The sequence below is a fragment of the Cervus elaphus genome, chromosome 7, assembly GCF_910594005.1.
Source record: "Cervus elaphus chromosome 7, mCerEla1.1, whole genome shotgun sequence".
Taxonomy (NCBI): domain Eukaryota; kingdom Metazoa; phylum Chordata; class Mammalia; order Artiodactyla; family Cervidae; genus Cervus; species Cervus elaphus.
The window spans coordinates 15,613,771-15,635,853 of NC_057821.1; the positions used below are offsets into that span (position 1 = coordinate 15,613,771).

Here is a 22,083-nt window from a genome sequence, read left to right on the forward strand (position 1 = left end):
TCAATAGATGCCCGTAGGACAGTGGCTCTCAGATCTGGCTAGCCATCAGTACTACCTGTGGTGGGAGATAAAATCCCTATTTTCAGGCCTAAGTGTGGAGTTCCGATTCTGTAGGCTTAGGATAGGACTAGCAATGTGCATTTTTAACATGCATCTTGATTGCCTTTTCCCAGGCACCAGTTCAGAGAAGTCTGAGAAATATTGCATTTGGCATATCTTTCTGATGTTTTGATTTTCTGATCTCTCCACCATGACTTCTCTGCCCTCATATCCCCTACCCTCTGTGCAGCGCACACACACACACACACACACACACACACACACACACACACACACTCAGGCTTCCCCATGCACAAATAACATATTTAGTCCCCAAACTTTGAACGTACTCATTATGTTCCAGTGAAACCTTAGTTTTCTCAAAGAAGATAAACCATCTACAAGACAAAGCATTTTCCCTCAAGATGTCCTAGTATCACAGGGAAGACAGGCAGACAGCTAACTGTGATACAGAGCAACAAAGGCACCCTCAACAGTGTGTGTAGCTGAGTGCGGCATAGCCCAGATGTGCAGGCTTCTGCTGTGTGCTCAGTGGGGCGGGTGGCTGTCGCCCTTGGGCAGGGTGTCACTCTCCCAGGCCTGCTGCATGACTCTTTCATACAGTTTCCTCCGTGTCGTGGATAGCTCTCCATCTGTGTGGTGCATAGCACCCCACCAAGTAGAGTGATAATTGCTTTGCTCATTCATCATGGCATCTCAGGGGACACCTGACTTGCTGAAAGAGCTTCCTCCATCTAGTCTTCTGCATCACTGTCTTCCCATGTATCCTTTTGTCTTCCCATGTATCCTTTTGTCTTCCTCTTTTTCCAAGCTTCTCATTCTCTCCCTTCTTATTTACATGTCTCTACTTTGACATCCTCAACTCCCAACAATGAGTGTCTTTTCCCCCCCTAACTCCATTCCTTGTCCCAAGCTGCCAGATACCATCTGTGCTGAGGGTGGTTTTGTAGTTGCTGCTAATGAGAGAGGTCCTTGAAGAGAGGAAGTTGGATTGTTCATCACAACATTATGGTGAGAATGGAACGAGGTTTAGCTTCAGCACAGTGACACTTTGGCTAGCTTGGTGCTAAGGAGATAGAATTAGCAAAGCAGGATCCAGGTAGCAATCAAAGACCTTAGAAGTAACTGCAACCAAACTGGCTCAGCATTGATCATATTTCCCTCTTGCCCAGAGGTCTATGCACAAGACTCCTTTCTCCTTCAGTTCAGCTCAGTTCAGTCGCTCAGTCATATCTGACTCTTTGAGACCCCATGGACTGCAGCACACCAGGCCTCCTTGTCCATCACCAACTCCCGGAGCTTACTCAAACTCATGTCCATTGAGTCAATGATGCCATCCAACCATCTCATTCTCTGTCATCCCTTTCTCCTCCTGCCTTCAATCTTTCCCAGCATCAGAGTCTTTTCACATGAGTCAGTTCTTCACATCAGGTGGCCAAAGTATTGTAGTTTCAGCTTCAACATCAGTCTTTCCAATGAATATTCAGGACTTATTTCCTTTAGGATGGACTGGTTGGATCTCCTTACAACCCAAGGGGCTCTCAAGAGTCTTCTCCAACATCATAGTTCAAAAGCATCAATTCTTCGGTGCTCAGCAGCACCTTTCTCCTTGGCAGAGAGAATCGTTCACCCTATTGCTTGTCTTGCATGCTGTCTTTTGCTAACCTACTACTTGGTATCCCATTACTGCTCATCTCTTCTCTCTTCTCATGGACCTGATGCTTTGGAGATCATTATCGTTACTGTGTACTCTATAGACATATCCATTTCTGAATATCCAAACCTTTCCCTTTCATCCAGGACATCATTCTGATGGAGACTCTCTTCTAGGTCCTTCCATGTAAACCACAAGTTTCTCAAACTTCATACAAGTCCACACATATGATTAGAAAGTGCCAGAACCCCTTATCCCTATTCTGACAGTTTTTTTTTTCAAAGTCATAGTAATACTCCCTTGAATGAACCTGATTTCTAAGCCATGCCAGTTTTCACCAATGATGGCCATATTTTTAATGCCACATTCCTGTTTGCAACAGGTAAGGTTTGGAATGATATTTCTGTTGTCTGCTTCAGCTCTAAGCAAAGTTTCTGATGTGTGCCATACACACATAGCATCAGGATTCCCCAATTTTTCCCCCTAGACCATTTCTTATGTTTGGCTTTCTTGCTGAGACTGTCCTGGAACATGCTTCCCAACTTGAGTGGTTCTTTCTCCCTGAATCTAAGCCTTGTTTCTTGTGTCAGCCTATCAGGCTAATGGCTGATGCCGCAGAGCAGAAATCTCATCTAAAGCCAAGGGTATGCCCCACCCCCACAGAACTCAGCGTACTCCCATGACCACAAACACCCACTGTGGCAACCCACCATCACATTGGCCTCCTTGGATGTGGAAGCCAGTTCAGATCTGACTGCAGTTTCCTAGCTCCTCCTTCTGCTGTAACATGGACTAATGAATGGACACTCAACAGAGGGAACTGGACATGTTCCCATCAGTTCCCTCAGCTCCAGCCCAACCCAGCCCTTCTCTTGCCCCCTGGCCCCTATATTTAATTATCATGACAACTCATCAACTTATTAGTGTTCTTTCTTTATGGGTAGAAGCTGAAGCTCACAGGGGTTGAATAATCTGCCCATGCTGCTGCTGCTATGTTGCTTCAGTCATGTTTGATTCTTTGTGACCCCATAGACTATAGCCTTCCAGGCTCTTCTGTCCATGAGTTTCTCCAGGCAAGAATACTGGAGTGGGTTAGCCATGCCCTCCTCCAGGGTGTCTTCCCTGCTATTTGCCCGTAGAAAACAGTAAGCCTGTGACTGTAACCCAGGCTATCAGCCTTCTTCATCCAGGAAAGAGTCTCAGACTACATGAGCTTTTAGCTTTAGGGTGAAAAGAAGAACTCTTTTCCTATGAGTGCCTCCAAGATGGATGGCTCTTCTCATTCTTAGTTTGGCCATAGGAAGTCATAGAATTTTAAGGACATGAAATATGCATGGCAAATGCCATCGGTGTCCTGCCCACATCCCGTTAGCAGTCACTGGTTCTGTGCCTGCTGAAAGTCTCTTATTGCAAGCACCTGCATCTCCCTGCCTGAGGGCTTTCTCTAGCAGTAAGAACGTGCACCCCCTCCCTCAGCCCACAGAGAACACTGCAAATGCTAGGGAGTTAACACCCCGAGAGAAGCATCCAATCAATGACAAATTGGAATTTTGTGATGAATTACCTTGTCACCCCCTCATGAGGACACCTCTGGAGCATGTGTCCTAGACCATCTCCCATAAGTTCCCAGTGGGACTGAATCCCAGTCATTCACAGTCATTGTTCGTACAGACCTTGTATTGGCTTCTTTCCCCATCCAACTTCCTGATTCTGCTGCTGGTACTTCCTGGACTCATGTCTTACATAAACTACTTGTGCTTGAATCCTAGGTTCAGTGTCTGCTTCTCGGAGAAGCCAGGATAAGACTTGGAATCTTAGAGGTCCTCTGGTTTAGCCATCTCATAACTGAATTAAGTCCCAGAGAGAGAGGAGACCTGCATACCTGGCAGCCACATGCCAGGCAGAGATGGACCGGAGCCACAGATGTCTCCAACATTTAGTCCAGCTCCCACTCCATTTGGGGGTGCCCTCCTATAACCCCTGGCAACCACATCCCCAGAAGTCATATATCACTGGGAATGCACCACCAGGAACAGGTGGAACTGGTTGGAAAGTGGAATGAAGATGGTAGAGAAAGAGGGAATGAGAGTAGAAAAACCTGCAGTCCATAAATCTCATTATGATTCACCCCTGTACTTTGTCTGTCAACAAGTCATACCATTCTGCCTCTCTGGCCAGCTATGGGCTGCAGGAATCTGCAGCCTCGACCCGGGTTAATTGCACAGTTCTTCTGAGACTTTAGAAACAGAGAGATTAAAACAAACTCTGTGCTTGTGTCCTGGCAAGCTGCTGTATGCTGTCTCAAGCAGCCACTGGTACTGCTGAACGCTGGCCTTGGTGCTGGAAGCTGGGTTGGCCTGGGTTGAGCTGGACTGGGCTGCTGGAGGTTAGAGATTCAGAACATCTTCACAGCTGAACAGGAGCTTTGTAATCACATATATTACCTCCCTTGTACAGGAGGAGATGTGAGACCCAGAGGAAAGATGGGAGTTCTCCAATGGCATGATTATACCTGCTATTTAGGAAGATCAAATATAACTTGGCTTTGATTACCTCTGTCAATGGAGGGGAAGAGGAAGCTCATAGAATTCTAAATAGCATGTAATACAAAATAATTTCTATTTTGAGTATAGACTCAAAGCCATTTGGGGGAGCAGGGGTTGCAGGTGTACTTTTGTAATCACGTTGAGCCTTACTGAATGAGGCAAGAGACAGAAAGATGGAGATGGTAGGGAAAAGACAGGAGTAGCCAGCCTATGATTAAGGGTGCCCTGTGGACGGGCTACAAGAGGGTAACTACAAGCCATTCCACAAGTACAAACATATATCCTTCACCAGGCCTTACAACATTGCCCCACATACACATGCACACACACACACATACACACACAACATGGTTTTAAGAGCATCTTATCTGCCACCTCTTTCCAGAATCTCCAGCATACTCCTCACCTTGTCAGTCTACCACATGCATTCTGAAGTCTTTCATCTTTGGTCCATCCAAACATCTTCCCCTATACCTCTGCTGCTGAGCCCTTGGAAGAAAAGATGCATACTGAAGGTTCGATCCCTGAGTGGGGAAGATCCCCTGGAAGAGAGCATGGCAAGCCACTCCATCCAGTATTCTTGCCTGAAGAATCCCATGGACAGAGGAGCCTGGTGGGCTACAGTCCATAGAGTCACAAAGAGTCGGACATAACTGAAGCAACTTAGCACTTATGAACTGTGACCAGAGTTTGAATCTCGTGCCTCAATCTAGACCCTATCCTCCTTGGGACTTGGGCTTAGATGATCTACCTTTTTCTGGAGAAGGAAATGGCAACTCACTCCAGTATTCTTGCCTTGAAACTTCCATGGACAGAGAAGCCTGGTGGGCTACAGTTCGTGGGGTCACAAAGAGTCAGACATAACTGAAGCAACCAAGCATGTATGATCTACCTTTCTCGCTGTCTGCTATGGCAGTCCTAACCTTCCTCAACTTTGCTTTTCCTTTTTTGAAATATTTATTTATTTTTGGCTGCCCTAGGTCTCGGTTGCTGCATGCAGGCTTTCTCCAGTTGCAGAGAGTAGCGGCTTCTCTCTACTTGCAGTGCACAAGCTTCTCATTGTGTCAGCTTCTCTTGAGCAACATAGGCTGTAGGATGCTCAGGTTTCAGCAGTTGCTGCTGTGGTCTCAGCAGTGACAGCTAACAGGCTCCAGAGCATAAGTCTAGTTGTGATGCATGGCCTTAGCTGCCCTGCGACATGTGGGATCCTCCCGGACCGGGGATAGAACTGGCATCCCCTACATTGCAAAGTAGATTCTTAACCAGTGGGCCACCAGGGAAGCTCCTTCAACTTTTCTGAAGATCTTTAACTTCCCATTTCCTCTCCGTAGATGACAACCGTTCCCTGTTAACAATGAACAATTGGGCTATTAGGCATGGATTCCCTCAACTCCATTAAAAGTCCATCTGCTCTCACAATTATCCATTCCTTCTTTTGTTCTTTCATAAAGAAGGAAATGTTCTTCTGCCCAAGGAAAACCCCTCTATCTGTGATGTAGAGCCTTTCTCCTATCTCGCCAAGGAAATCTTTCCATCAATAAGGCACTCTCTTCCCATCTACCTCTCCCTTCCACTGACTCTTACCTCTCAGCACAGAAGCAGTTTCAAGTCTTTGTCATTTTATAAAGTCTCTTTCTAACTAATCATCTCCTTTTTCACCTTCCTTGAAAAACCAGATTTTCTTTAAAAAGCAGCATACATTTCTCTCACCCCCATTCATCCCTCAGTCCACTGCACAATGGTATTAGTTAAATCACTTCACTGATACCACATTTGTTTAGGACACCAGTGACCTCCTAATTGCGAAGTCCACTTAGACTCCTCACCTGCAATCCACTTCTTAGTTCATTTTCCCTACCACTTCACAGTTTTGAGCACCTTAAAAATCATTCTTCCTCCTTGGTATTTGTGACCATGGTGGTTTTTCCCCTCTTAGATCACTCCTCAGTTTCTTGAGCACTCCTTAAAGATTTTGGTATTCGCCAGGATCCTGCACTTGATCCTCTCCTCTTCTCACTTTATTTATTCTCCCTGAGGAAGCCCAACCACGCTCCTGGGCTTCTCTCCCATGAGTTCATTTCTCCCAAATGCATGGCCCAGCCTAGCCCTGTCCTCTAAACCAGGCACGAATATCCACCTTCACTGGGTGCTCACAAGCACATCAAACTCATCCTATGCTCTGCAGAAATTATCACCCTTTCCCCACAAGTAGTTTTTTCTCTTATTTTCTATAGCAAAGACCTTGAGTCACCAACTCCATTCCCCACCTTCCTCATCTTCCTATACTAGTATTCCATACATTACACATCTGTAGTTACCCATACCTAGTCTTAAGGGCATTCAACACACACTTGTTTATTTGCCAGTTAAACATTTTCATTTGATTTTTAGGTGCTTGTCTGTGTATGTATCTGTCCTTGCTTTATTTTTAGTAAGAACAATTCTAGACATGAAAAATGCAAATTATCATTCGTCATCTATACTTTAGTGTCATTAAGTTTTCTGATAGGAGAATATGAAAGGAACACAGGAAGAAAGCCTGAGGGCCTTAGAAAGTACCAAATGGAAACAACCCAAGGTGGCTGGAGCACGTGAGTCAACTCTGCCAACTTCTCAATTTTCTCTCAGCCTCAGCGTGCAGTGTTCACTAGCTTCAATTTATAAGAAGCTTGTTATTGCTTCACATCTATCTCAAGCCTGACCCATCTGTGTCTGGATCCCATTGGCTTTTGCACCTGGGGAGATTTAAAGATTTAGGACAGAGTTGTCTGGTCTATAAACATAGCTATATTTTTCCTCCTCTCTCTCTCTTTCTCTCTTGCTCTCTTTCTTGCTTTTACTTAGCTAGAATGTAATTAAATTTGAATTGCAGCCAAAGCCGATTTGTGAGACAAGCATTTGGTTAGTAATATCAAGCCAACCAGGTTAAAAAAACATCAGCAAAACTTCAAAAAGGCCAATAATCACATTGTGATTGAAATTCAGGCCTTCTCTTCTCATCCTCTCTCCTATTAACTTGGACAAGAGCTGGAATTCCTCTTGGGACTCTTGGCTCATTGCATTTTGCAGAAAGGTCTAGGTGTATGTGTGCACATTGCACAGAGGAGCGACGGGACTAGATGTTTATATACACATAGCACAGAGGGAAGGGCCACAGCAGCCCCCCTAACCATAAGTTGAGGACTTCTAGTTTGACTAACAGATTCCAGGATATTAGAAGAGGACTAGATGTAGCAGAATTGGGGGGTTAGAAAATTAGGATAGGGACAATGATGGAGGGACAGTGAAAGAACAAGGAAGAATCAGATGGCTGGAACATCAAATTTTAGAATATGAGGATGGAATATAAGAAGGAAAATGAGATTAAGGGTCAGAGGGAAGGTCTTTGAGGATCATTCTTTCATAAAACAACAGATTTTAAGATTGAAAATGAACTTAAGTGGCATCTATTCTCACATCCCTTCATTATCTTACTGATGCGGAAATGGAGGCTCAGGAAGGAAATGAACTTACTCAAGGAAACCCAGTCACATCCAATCAATTACTGACACATAGTAACAGGTCCTAGACTGTGCCTGCTGGTCTGGGAACTTACAAGGTGTCCTTAGATACAGTGTCTGCCTTCCTGGGATATTATACCTGAATAACAATGAATACATCTCTCCCAACAGCCTGCACCCTCAACTTTCTGTGACCCGCAGCACACCTGCTCCTGGTTAGCTGTGACCTTGGCCCTTTCTTCCCCAGATTTTCTCAGGATCATTTTTGGAGAGCTCCTTGAGGGGAACTGAGTACAGTCAGGAGTGTGTGTGTGTGTGTGTGTGTGTGTGTGTGTGTTTTCACATGAGTGTCTTGGGCAAGCAGGAGCCCACTGGCCAACTCTCATTCCCTCTTAATACCAGAGAGAAAGAGTCATAGAATGTTTATGACTTTGGGTTCTCCATGCCTCTGTACCCTTCCTATATGTGGCCAGCTCTTCATAACTCTCCTCCATGGACATGTCAAGTAGATCTCCACTACCTCCCAGTGGTTGTTATATAAACCCTAAAGGGCAGGAATGATAGTACTTCCCCTCTGGAAGTGGATTTTCTATCTACACTTGTTGGATGGATGGGTGGATGAATAAATGGATAGATAAATATCCATTTATGGATAGATATCTATTATGGATATCTATCTATATAGATATTTATCTATCCATATCTATTTATGGATAGATAAATAATGGGCATTGAATGAAGAAAAAGAACCCCAGAAAGTGAAACAACCTACCCAAGCTCACACAGTTGGTGTTGGGCAGAGCTGAGACTAAAAGGCAGGGCTTCTAACTCCTGATCCCATGCTCCACATGGCCCCCTGAGTGAAGACCTTGAAAGGCAGAGGCAGACATAGGAATGAACCAGAGAATGACCAGCTTCTTGGTTAAAGCCAGCTCGGCACCCTTGTGTGAAGTCCCTTAGAACTTAAGAACAAAGAGTATCAAATCTAGAGTCCAAAGAACTGGGTTCCCGTCCAGGCTTTGATGTTGGGTGTATAAGTCACAGCTCCTCTTTCAGTATCAGTTTCCTTGTTTGCAGGATAGGTTATATTTGACTGCCTAGCATTCAAAGGGCTCTGATGGGATATTCTAAGACATTCTAGGTGCCAATGGATACTCAAGTTCCATTAATTCATTTAGCCAACAAATAATAATAGCAATAATAAAAATAATCATTATGACCGCTATATTTTCCAGCTGGATGGGAGATATTTGGCTGGGAGGCTCTTCCTCCCTGTTGCTATTTGGGGAATTCAGAGCTAAATATAGCCCAGTGCCAGGCATTCCAAACATCATCGTCTCAAATTAGGAAATACATTTGCACCTCCTATCAACAGTCCTGTGGCAGACATGCTGACAACTCTGGCAAAGAAGCAAGAAGACTGTTTCCGCCCATGAAAAAAATCTATGTCTGCCTCCTGAAAAAAATGGTCCAGAGATTCTGTGGATAAAACTGACAGCAGAGTAAAGGGGACCCATAGGTAAGGATTGACCCTATCACTCCAGAGGCCTGGTGTATAATCACTACAATCTACTGAATACCTACTACATGCCAGGGTGTGTGATAAGCAGTTTGTATATGCTACTTCAGTCCTTATGGTAACCTTGAAAAGTAATCTCTCAAGGCCACATAGCTTGGAAGTAACAGAGAAGAGATATGTAACTTTGGCTGTCTCAAGGTCCATGCATCTTCCACTGCATTGGACACCTCTCTGCAGTTCCTTCCTCTCCTCCTTCCTTGAGCACCATTGGATATTTAACCACCTTTCTTTCTTTTGTTGTTGGTTAGTTGCTAAATCATGTCTGACTCTTTTGCAACCCCATAGACTGTATCCCTCCAGGCTCCTCTGTCCATGGGATTCTCCAGGCAAGAATACTGGAGTGGGTTCCTCCTCCAGGAGATCTTTCCAACCCAAGATAGAACCCACATCTGGTGCATTGGCAGGCAGATTCTTTACCACTGAGCCACCAGGGAAGCCCTTCTTTCTTTTAATATATATTTATCTGGCTGCACCAGGTCTTAGTTGAGACATGCAGGATTTTTAGTTGCAGCATGTGAACTCTTAGTTGCAGCATGTGGGATCTAGTTCCCTGACCAGGAATCAAACCTGGGCCCCCTGCATTGGGAGTGCAAAGTCTTAAGCACTGGACCACCAGGGAAATTCTGCTTAACCATATTTCTGACCTTGTCTAAACATACAAAGGTAAGACTCTATTCTTGCCCTCAAGAACCCCCCAGTTAATGCTCCATGGATAACTTTGACCATCAAAATTCAGCATGACACAAACAATAATAAAGATAAATACAGGGTGATGTGGGAACATAGACTGGGAGTGTCAGGATATACTCCAGAAAGCAAGTAAATTTGAGTCAAAACATAAAGGGTGACCCATAGCTGACAGAGCATCAAGCAGTAGATGGCCCTCAGCAGAAGGAGTGTAGAGACAAAGGAAAGGCTCGCTGAGGTGGGGGGGTGGCTCCTGGTGTACGATGGAGTCCTGTCCCTTCTGTATCACTCCATCTCCACTCCCAATGGGAAATGGCTCCTGAAGGGTGAAGAACCCTTCACCCTGAAGGAGAAGAACCAGATCAAGGCACCCTAAATTAAGGCCTCTCGCTGCTCCTTCCCCACATGAGAGAAGCATCAAGTTCTTTCCCTTGAAAACCTCAACCTTCAGATTCAGGGGTTAAAAAAAGTAACATGTGGGAATCTGGATGGTGGCAGCCTGGGGCCAGAAAAACTCAAGGAAACCCCGGCCGTTTGTTTGGCCTTCAAACCGCACTCTGCACCCCTGGCATCTGAGACTGGACAGCGTCTCCAGAGAGTCGACGCTTTTCTAGTTGAAATTGACTGCTGCCTTTGGCTCTTAGCACCTTCCCATGGGCAGGTAGCTCTTGGGAGATGACTGTAATGTCTCACTAAGCAGCATTCACTCCTGCCTCCCTCTTCAGACACCGTCTTCCTCTACCCTGCTCCTCAGACCTTTACTCACCCCCTTGTTCCACTGTTTCCTCCTCCTTCTGTCTGAACCCTCCCCACTCACACCCCCATCCTGCCTCCCACTTCTCACCTCCATCCCTCCTCATTCTCCCCCAGCACTTCTCTCTCCGGCCTTACTTCGCGATGTTAGAACAAAAAAACAAGTCACTTTTTATGTGTTGTTCCTAAACCCAAGCCAATAAAGTGCTCCTTTCATTTGAGGAGAAGGGAAAGCAATAATTCAGGCATTAGCAAGGAGCACAACACACTTATTTATAGTCTTCGTGGAGCTCTTTGGGGCTTCTCCCACATCAATGTCTGCTCCCAGAGCAGTGAGAGCATGGGGTACAAGATGCAGGAAATGGCCCAAGGGGCATGCAAACAGCAGGCTTGACAGGACTGTGACCTGGCACCTGTCCTCTGCCCATCACTCTTGGGCCCTCCTCTTGGGATGTGGCTGGGTCCCATTGCTTCGCTAGGGCCCTAGGACAATCTCCACCATTGTTATACAAAGAGGCTTCAAAGAGCCTGAGCCCAGCTCAAGGGTGATTCTCATGGCAGGGCCAGCCAGCCCTGCTTTTCACCCAAAATGTAACAAGCTGCCATGTTCTGAGGCCTCCCCGTCTGAGGGATAGATAAACCCCATTCCTGGCCTCAGGGATTCCCAGTTTGATGAAGCCACTTAAGTCCATAATCTCAGAGCTTCCAATCTTATGGTATCAACACAACCCCCTCCTCAAGGAATTCAGTTGACTCCCCCCACTACTTGAAAAATACTATAAGGGTGATGCAATAGAAAGAGAAAGCAAGCACATGGTCTTTGAGGCATGGGGTGATGCTGATAGTAAAATATCATAAATCCCAACTGCAAGCACAGCTGATTCTTCATCTGTAAACTGGGGCCTCTCTTCTTTTCCTAGCAACTTGCATCCCAGAGAAAGTCCATGGAAACATTTAATTGTCACACCCTCGAACATGCCTGTGGGCAGGACGATGACTCCTCATGATCTCTGCCTTTGTGGCCATTCCTGCCAGCCTCTCTTTCTTCCTCACCCCTGTGACTCTCAGTTCAATCTCTGACTCTCAGACTCTCTCTAGAGTCACAGTAGTAGCATCCTTCTGTAGTAGGCCCACTCCATGCCAGGCACTGGACTGGTTGCTTAATAAAATCTCAATCTCAACCCCTTGATTTTAGATCCCTTCCCCTTCCTGGGAATTTCTGTGTTGATTGCCAAAGGTAAATTCCACTTCTTGACATTCTCACACCTAACCCAGATTGGCTGCATGTTCTAGGGACTCCATTACTGGGATGTCAGTTGAGCAGACACCTGTAACCAAATCTGTAACCAAGACGTTACAATTTGTAAACCTACCCAGAACAATCAGCCAACACAGTCTTCCTGGGCTTCTTAAACAGCTTAACAGCCAACTCCCACAGCCCAAATTTCCCCTCAATGAGCTCATTTCTCGAACTTTTTATTATGAGGTTACAGATCCATTTTCCAGATGGTGTCACTGGCACAAGGAAAGCCTAGGACACTGGCTCAGATCATCCACTGATCTACACTGAGAAACACAGTGAGGGAATTCCCTGGCAGTCCAGTGGTTAGGACTCTGAGCTTCCATGGGTTTGATCCCTGGTTGGGGAACTAAGATCCACAAGCATCATGGCACGATCGAAAAGAAAAAAAAAAAAGGAAGAAAGAAAACAGAAACATTGTAGGTATCTGGAGGTGATGGAAGCTGTGATGGAAAGGACTGGGGTCCCCTCCCTCCTGCCAGGCTGCCCCCATGAGTGTGCAGCCCACTCCACCCTCCCCCCACCCGCCCCCCGCAGGCCCCCCACCAGGTGGGCTGTGCCTTGCTGCTCTGATCCAGGCCACTGCAGTGGTCAGGGTGGAAGTCAGAGAGGCAGGCCTGACATGGAGCTAACAAGAGAGTCACCCTTCTGCCAGGGACCCTGAGGAGCTCTGAGGCTGGCTGCCATGCAGTTAGGGCGGGTGTTAGGATGACAGGGTTGGCAGCCTCCTTTCTCTAAACAGTTGCCCAGAAAAAATGAACAACCTGGCCTTGGATGACACTGTGGCTTTTCAGATCTCTCTGCTGAAGGGCTAGCAGAGAGAGGCCTGTGCCCATCACATCTCTTCCTCAGTCTCCAGAACAGCCCATGGGGTGGGGAGGGAGTAGGGAGAGAAGCCACTCTTAGCTAGAGACTTCTAACTCCTTCAGACAGGCTCCTGCCCACCCTGAGTTTGAGAACATCAGCTTTACCACCTCTGCTTCCCCTGGGATCCCCCAGTTTGGGGGCCCATCTGCCTTCCCCAGAAGTAGGGGGTCAGTAATGCCCTAGGCCCCTGAAGGACCAGGAAAGCTGTAAGGTAACCAATTACCCCAATTTGCCTGGGCCTGAGGTGTGGGAGGCAAGTTCCTGGGGTGTGGCACTTTCAGGGCTAACACTGACAAGACCTAGGCAAACCAGGATGAGCGGGTAACCCTAAAAGACTGTCTTTTCCTGCCCACTATGGGCCCCAGGCTCCTGGTCCCCTTCTTCCTTCTTGTTCTGGATTGAATCCCTCTGGATTAAAAGTTCCTTGTTCAGCATTTATCCCGGCTTTGAGGACAAAGTGAGCACATTAGAGAAATGGGCAAGTAGATACTATCCCCAAAGCCATAGCCCGTGAACATTGAAACAGAAATGCTGGCTTGCAGAGCACCCGTGAGAGAGGTATAATGCAAAAGAGAGGAAGCTGGCTGTCTTCCAGAGAAGCAGGTGCTCTGAGCATGGGGCTGGCCCCTGTGGCCTTGACCACACAGCTTTGCAAAGGTTGTGCACTGCTCGTCTCAGAGGACCTCAACATGAAGGCCTGGGTGGGAATGGGGAGTGGTGCCCCAGAATTGAGGGCTTTCAGGGGCTGGTATGGCCAGGTGAGCCATCGCCCCCATGGGCATGGAACCCAGCAAGCTGTGCCCTCTCCCTCCACTCTTGTTCACCAAAGCCCCTGGAACACTCGCCGTCTTGCTTTGTTGGTTCTCCTGTGGTTCTCAGCTAATCTCAGAGCTTACTTCTTCCAGGAAGTCTGCCGAGTGAAGGGACTGCTGTGAGTTTCCACTAGTCTTGATTCCACATCTGGTAAGATGCAAAGATCTGAAAAGATCTTTGATTAAGGGGCCGCGTTCCAGTTCCAAAATTGGTGAAAGGTTTGTGTCTTCTAATCTGAACTTGGAAGGACAGAGTTTCTCAGGATGCAAAGATGCAAAGATCTGGCAAGATCTTTGATTAAGGGGCCGCATTCCACCAAAATTGATGAAAGGTTTGTGTCTTCTAATCTGAACTTGGAAGGACAGAGTTCCTCAGGATGGGGCCTAGGCGCAGCTGAATGGATGCGTCAAATCCTCAAGTGTAATTGGGCATCACTTTCGCCAGTTGGCATGGCCGTAGCCTGCATATTGTGATTTTTAATGTACATTTAAAGGCCTTGCACTGCAATTTAAACAGTAATGTTTGCACTAAAGTAAAATGCCTCCTTGCTTCCCATTACCATGTGTGCATATGTGTGTGTGGTGTTTGTGTGTGAAATGCCCATTACGTATTTCTTTTAATTGGGCATTTACAAGCCAGAAGAGGAATAGAAGAAAGTTCCCAGACCAATCTTCCAGGGAAGGGAAAAAGTAGCTCTGAGGTTCTATATGTTTGGGGAGAAACACAGAATAACTGGCTAACGTTCATAAGAAGGAATAAATTGCCAATTAGGACTCAAGGTCTTTCTTCCCCAAAGAGTAATCATTTGTTTGTCTTAAATGAACAAATGGGTTGATTATGATTATCAGCACATGGAAGTGTTGACTGAGCCTGCCTAGCAGCTTGAAATGCAAACAGACGTGTCAGGGCATAATCATATTCTCAATCCCACTAATGACTCTGATGAAGGCAGAACATCATACTAAACACTAAAAAGCTTAGCCTTGGGGTTATATGTTCATAGGAAAATTCTTTAATTAATGCATGGCACCTCTGTTCTTTGGGGTAGCCTTTTGCTGCAAATCTGTCACTTAAAAGCTAAGCATGCTGGTATCTATCAGGATAAGGGAAACTCTTATTTCCCATAAACTTGGGGGTGTATACAAATACTTTCCAACAATATTTCCCTCATATTTTCCAAGCATTCTTAAGGAAAAATTTCAAGCAGACTGAAACGAGAAAGTAGCTTGTCCATGACTATGATATACTTGGGGTTTCCCAGATGGGCGTCTCTGGTGGCTCAGACGGTAAAGAATCCGCCTGCAATGTGGGAGACCTGGGTTCTTTCCCTGAGTCGGGAAGCTCCCCTGGAGAAGGGAATGGGGACCCTCTCCAGTATTCTTATCTGGAAAGTCTCCTGGACAGAAGAGCATGGTGGGGTACAGTTCATAGTGTCTCAAAGAGTCAGACATGACTGAGAGTCTTAGCATGGATGGACCATATACTTACACCTATATTCTACAATCAGTATTTTAGAATATTTGCTTTATCATATATCTATCATCCATTAATAAGTCTTACTTCTGATACATTTCAAAATGTATTATAGATGTCAGTAAAATTCACTTTTAAATACTTCAGTATTCATAACATTAACTAGAATTTAATATTAGTTTACAGTTCTTTTTCTGTGAAATTTGCGTATAGTGAATACATCGATCTTAAATATACCATTTGAGGAGTTATTGGCAGATGCACCTGTCTGTAAACCCAAATCATCCCTCCAGAAAGTCCCCTCATATCTCTTCCAGTCAATCTCTGCATCACCCTCATTCTTTGCAAAGATAAGCACTGTGTTGTGCTTATCTTTGATTTTTTTTTTTAACCATAGAATAGGGAATTCCCTGGTGGTCCAGTGGTTAGAATTCAGAACTTTCACTGCCAAGGGTCTGATTTTAGATCGTTGGCCCGGGAAATAAGATTCTGCCTGGCAAAAAAAAAAAAAAAAAAAAACACCCCACAGAAAATGCATAGAATAGCTTGCCAGTTCTAGAATTTTATATAAATGTACATACTCTTTGATATAAACAGTACATACTCTTTTGCTTAAGACTTCTTTCCCATAGCTTGTTTTAAAGCTTAGTCCATGCCATGTAGGTCAGTAAATTATTCCTTTTTACGGCTGAATTCATTGAATGGAGAGCTCAGGGTTTTATATTCCATTGTCCTGCTAATGGACACCTAGATTGTTTTCAGTTTTGGAAACTTATTAACAAAGATGGTATGAACATTCTATACAATACTTCTTGTGAACATATGCTTTCATTTGGGTAAATATCTAGGGATGAAATTACTGAGTTGTGGGTTAGATGTATGTTTCTGCGTGCGTGCTCAGTCGCTTCAGTAGTGTCCGACTCTTTGCAACTCTATAGACTGTAGCCTACTAGGCTCTTCAGTCCATGGGGATTCTCCAGGCAAGAATACTGGGCTGAGTTGCCATGCCCTCCTCCAGGGGATCTTCCCGACCCAGGGATCGAGCCCGGGTCTCCTGCATTGCAGGCAGATTCTTAACCGCTGAGCCACCAGGAAAGCCCAGGTGTATATTTAGTTTTATAGAAAAGCTGCCAGAACTTTCCAAACCAATTGTACCTTGTCACAGTCCTATCAACAACATCTGAGAATCCCAGTTCCGCATCCTCATCAAGAGCGGTGCAGTCAGGCATTTTAATTTTAGCCATCCAAATGGGTGTGCCGTAGTATATCATCCAGTTTTGATTTACGTTTCCCTGATGACTGATGATGTTGAGCATCTTTTTTCATAACATTATTGGCCATTCATTAATCTTTCTTTGTGAAATGTCTGTGCAGATCTTGGCCCATATTTATTGAATTGTTTGTCTTTTCATTATTGAGTGGCAGGAGTGATATGCATACTCTGGACACTCGTCCTTCGTCAGATGCATGTCTTGTGAACGCTTCCCTTAATCTGTGACTTTTTGCCTGTTTGTTCTCCCAGTAGTGCCTTTTGATGAGCAGAAGTTTTTAACTTTTATGGAATCTGATTTAACCATGTTTTCTTTTATGGTTATTATTTGCCTCAATTCAGTCTAGGAAACCCTGGCTAACCTTGAGTCACATAGATATTTTCCCAGTTTCTTCTAGAGGCTTCTAGAACATATGATCCATATCAAATTAATTTTTTTAATATGTGTTAGGCAAGGGCCTAAATTCAGTTTTCCATATTAGTATCCAGTTCTTCCAGTGCCGTTTGCTGGAAAGACTTTTCTCCATTACAATAACTTGGTGCCTTTGGTTAAAATCAAATGTTTGTTGACATATGAGTCTATAACAGACTCTATTCTGCCCCACTGATCTATTGAGGGATCCTTACATCAGTCCACGCAGTTTGGATTAATGTAACTTTTATAATAAATGTTGGAGACAAGTAGTATAAGCCCTCAACTTTATTCTTTTTAATAGAGTTTCTTTGACTATTCTAAGTCTTTTTTATTTCCATATAAAATTCAAAATTAGCATGACAATTTCTTTTAAAAAAATCTGTTGGGATTATGATCGGATTCAATGAATCGAAGAGGAGAATCTAATTTAGGGCGACTTGTCACCATACCAGTTTGGAGTCTTCTAATTTATGAACATGGGCTATCATTCCAGTTATTTAGATCTTTATTTTGTATTTTTAGTCTTGCATTTATTTTCTTAAATTTATTCATAAGTATTTTATGATGTGTTTCTACTGTAAGTAGAATTTTAAGGATAGTTTGTTACTGGTATGTAGACATCCAATTGTTTTTAGTATTTGACCTTGTATCTTATGATCTTTCTAAATTCACACATTAATTCTTATAGTTGTTTTGTTACAAAAGCCCTAATTCCTTAGCATGTTCTGTGTAAACAATCAGCTCATCTACAACATTTTACTTCTTTACCAATCTTTGCATTTATTGCCCCACTGTATTGGCTGTCATGTCTAGCACATTGTTGAATTAAAGTGGTAAGGGTGGACATCTGTGCCTTGTTCTCCATCTGAGAAGTGTTAGGGAGTAATTCTGCATGAATCTCTCATATATGTGCAAGAGACTTCTCTTCAGTAAGAGAGATGCTTATGGCAGTGGCACTAGCCTCTGGATCATCTTTTCCAGAGTGTTGGTACAACAAACAGTCTAGGAAGTCAGAGATAATGTATCACTCTGGAGAAGAAGGCTAATTTATTTGCTGTCCAATTTGCTTGTTAGTCATCCCAGGGCAAAGGCTGAGCATGATTTCTTACAGTCCCTTATGATGAAAGATCGAGGTACCCTAGGCTTGGGGTTCCTCCTCTGTGACACAAACTCACTTGTTGTGAGCATCCATTTAAGCCCAATGGGACCTGGGGAGGAAAGATGAGAACATGAAGCTTGTGCTACCTGCTGGGCTTTGAGTAAGTGAGTCTTCTGTCTCCGACCCAGGAGTCTCATGTCCCCTGTCAGCATCTACTATGTACTGAATAGTGTCATCCCCCCGCCTCCCCCGCCCCGCCGCCGCCAGATTCATCTGCTGAAGCACTAACCCACCGATATGACTATATTTAGAGATAGAGCCCATAAGGAGATAATCAAGAGTAAGTGAGATCGTAAGGATAGGGATCTGATCCAGTAGAATTGGTGTCTTTATACGAAGAGACACCAGAGAGCCCGCTCTCTTTCTCCGTCTCTCCCTTTTTCTCTGTCTCTCTCTCTCTGAGTATCTCCCTCCTTTTCTCCCTGTCTCTCTATCTCTATTTCTCTGCCATGCTCAGAAGAAAGGCCATGTAAGGACAAAGCGTTGTCTATAATCCAGGAAGACAACTTTCCCCAGAAACTGAATCCTGCTGGAAACTTCAGCTTGAACTTTCCAGCCTTCAGCAGTATAAGAAAATAACTTTCTGTTTATTTATGAATAAAATACCAATCTGTATTTTTCTATGGCAGCCTGAGTCTACAAATATAATATCCATGAAGCTGTGGCAGGCTAACTTGTTAGCTTGCAAGTAGGGTAAAATTCAGATTCTTCATATTTCTTAATAAGAAAGAACATTAAATCTTCAATCATTAAGTATTATGTTTGCTATAGGATTTTTGTAGACAATTTTAGTCAAGTTGAGCAAGTTTCACTCTATCGTTAATTCACTAAGAGTTTTTAATGTAATTGGCCATTGCTTTTTGTCAAATGCTTTATCTGCATTTGCCAATATGATCATTTTTTCTCCTTTATTCTATTAATATAGTGAATTGCATAGACTGATTTTTGAGTGTTAAATCAATTTGGCATTACTAGAATAAAGCTTCCTTAGTCATGATGCTATGTAAATATATATGCATTGCTGTATTCATTTCACTAACATTTCATTATGAATCTTGTTCTTTTTTTGTTAAAGAATCTATGTTCATGAGGGATATTGGTCTGCAGCTTTTATTTTTTTGTACTGTCTTTGTCTGGTTTGGGTATTAGGGTAATGCTGACCTCATAAAATGGGTTAGAGAGCTTTTTTCATCTCCTTTATATTATGGAAGAGTTTGTGTTCATCAGTTTAGGCTGCTGTAACAAAATACCATGAACTGGGTGGGTCAAAGAACAGAAATTTATTTTCTTACACTTTTAGAGGCAGGAAGTCCAAGACCAAGGTGCCAGCAAGGTCAGCTTCTGGTAAGAGCTATATCTTCCTGGCTTGCAGATAGCTGCCTTCTCCCTGTGTCCTTACATCGTAGAGAGAGGGGGACAGAGAGATAAAGACAAAAAGGGTCCTAGAGCTCCATAATGTTTCTTTTTATAAGGATTCTAATCCCATCACGATGACCTGATTCCCATGACCTCATCCAACCTAACTATCTCCTAAAGACCCCAACACCAAATACCATCACATTGGGGGTCAGGGCTTCAGCATATGAATTTGGTGGGAGGAGGACCAAAGTCAGTCCAAAGCGGAGTTTGAGTAGAACTGGTATTATTTCTTTCTTAAATCTTCGATAATATTCATTCGTGAAGCCACCTGAGCTTGGAGTTTTCTTTGTGGAAATGTTTAATTATGAATTCAATTTCTTTAATAGCTTGAAAGCTATTAATACTTTTCTATTTCTTCTTGAGTCAGTTGTGGTAATTTGCTTCTTTCAAGGAATTTTTCCATTTAATCTAAGTTGTCAAGTTTACTGGAATAAAGTTATTTATATTTCCTTATCATCTTTTTGAGTGTCTTTAAGTTCTATAGTGATGTCCTGTCTTCATTCCTGACATTAGTCATTTCTGTATTTTCTCCTTTTTTTCTTAAAGAGATCCGGAGACCTCGTGTTGCTTTTGATGGGTAATTTTTTTTTTTTATTGTTTATCTGTTTTCAGCTCCATTGCTTTCTGCACTTAGCTTTATTCTTTCCTTCCTTTCTCTTACTTTGAGTTTGTGTCACTGTGTTTCTTAAACTTAATAAGGTGAAAACTTAAAAAATTGACTTCAGACATTTCTCCTTTCAAACATAAACATTTAAAGCTATAAATTCCCCTCTCAGCACTGCTTTAGCTACCTCCCACAGATTTTTATGTGGTGTATTTTTCATTATCTTTCACTTAGGAGTATGTTTGAATTCCTTTTATGATTTCTTCTTTAATTCATGGTTCTTTAGAAAAGTGTTCCATTTCCAAATCTTTGTAGTTCTGCAGATATTTTATTGTTATTGGTTTCTAATTAGATTTCATAGTGATTGGAAAGAAAATATATGTATTTTCCACACTTTTAAATGTACAAGATTTGTTTTATGGCCCAGCACATGGTCTATCTTGTAGAACATACAGACATATTCTACAGCTGTTGGATATAGCATTCTATAAATACAAATTGGGTCAAGGTAACTGGTACTGTTGTTCAAATCCTGATTCCAATTTTTGCTTCTGGTTTACTTGCCTTAGAATTAAGGAATTGAAAACCAAAACAAGAATTTGAGCCTCTGCAAGCATTAAATAAGTATGCAAATATATGTAAAACACTTGGTATAGGCAATGCTGAAAATGCCAGTTACTTCTCTCTTCCTCTATGTCAGCCTCTCCCTGGGGTCTGATGATCGTCCAGGGTGAATTTAATGAGCCAACAGAGATTCAAGACAGGTGCGCTCTTACTGGTCCCTGCGCCTTCACCCCAGTCGTCAGAATCTGACCCCGCAGTTCTTTGATAAGTGATTCTATGTTATCTCTTGGCTGCTTTAGAAAGTACTTTGGTAGAGGATCTGTTAGAAACCTGGGCCAGACAGCCTCAGAGGTGCCACGGTTTCCTTCATTTTCATATCTTCTTTCCATGACAGACCTCACACAAATGGTCACAGCACTTCATTCCTCTCAGAATCTATGGGTAAGGCTGCTGGTGGTCCCCCATAGCCATTCTCCCCTCCTTCCTATATGAATCCACTGTTTGACCCATTGTTAAAATGAATCCCCCACATTTTAACTGGACACAAGGCCACTCAGACAATGGCATCACTTCCCAACACCTTTTGCAAGAAGGTGTGGCCGTGGAACTCAGGTCTGCCCAATGGGAAGTGAAGAAAAGTGGTGTGTGCACAACTTTCTTGTTATGCTCTTATAGTGAGTGTGCATGTCCTCCCCTTACACTGTCACCAGCTGGAATGCAGAGAGGGTACTGCTGATCTGACATCTTGAAGTATCAAGACAGAAGAAATTTGAATCCCTGGGAACCTTGGGAGCATGGAACCCAAGACAGTTCTGCCTACACTGGATGAGTTACAATAAGATTTTTAAGTAAGAGTAAAGTCCAATCTTATTTAAGCCACTATATTTTGGGGTCTCTTTATTACAATAGTCTAACCTAAATTCTGACCAGTACTGAAGCTTTCCCAACTCAGATGTCCAGGGAACCTCGGCCAATGGATCAGTGTTTCACTTGAAACTTGTTTGCCATACTGATTTTGCCTTTAGATCCCAGTTGGGCAGACTCTCATCTTTATATGACCAGGAGCAATATTTGCCTTGTTTACTATCAAATGTCCTAAGTATTTATTTTATGGGCTTCCCCGGTGGCTCATGGGGTTCTCAAGGCAAGAATACTGCAGTGGTTTGCCATTCCCTTCTCCCATGGGCCACATTTTGTCAGAACTCTCCACCATGATCTGAGCGTCTTGGGTGGCCCTGCACAGCATGGCTCACAGTTTCATTGAATGAGACAAGGCTGAGGTCCACATGATTAGATTGGTTAGTTTTCTGTGATTGTGATTTTCAGTCTGTCTGCCCTCTGAGGGAGAAGGATCAGAGGTTTATGGAAGCTTCTTGATGGGAGAGATTAAGGGGAAACTGGGTCTTGTTCTGATGGGCAA

At 43.7% G+C, this 22,083-nt stretch overlaps 1 non-coding gene across 1 annotated transcript; it reads right to left on the reverse strand.

Annotated features, from left to right (window-relative positions):
* Positions 1-9,885: 9,885 nt before the first annotated feature.
* TRNAG-CCC lies at positions 9,886-9,958 on the reverse strand. The gene has a single exon. It is a non-coding gene; the product is annotated as a tRNA-Gly (tRNA).
* Between the last annotated feature and the right edge of the window lie 12,125 nt (positions 9,959-22,083).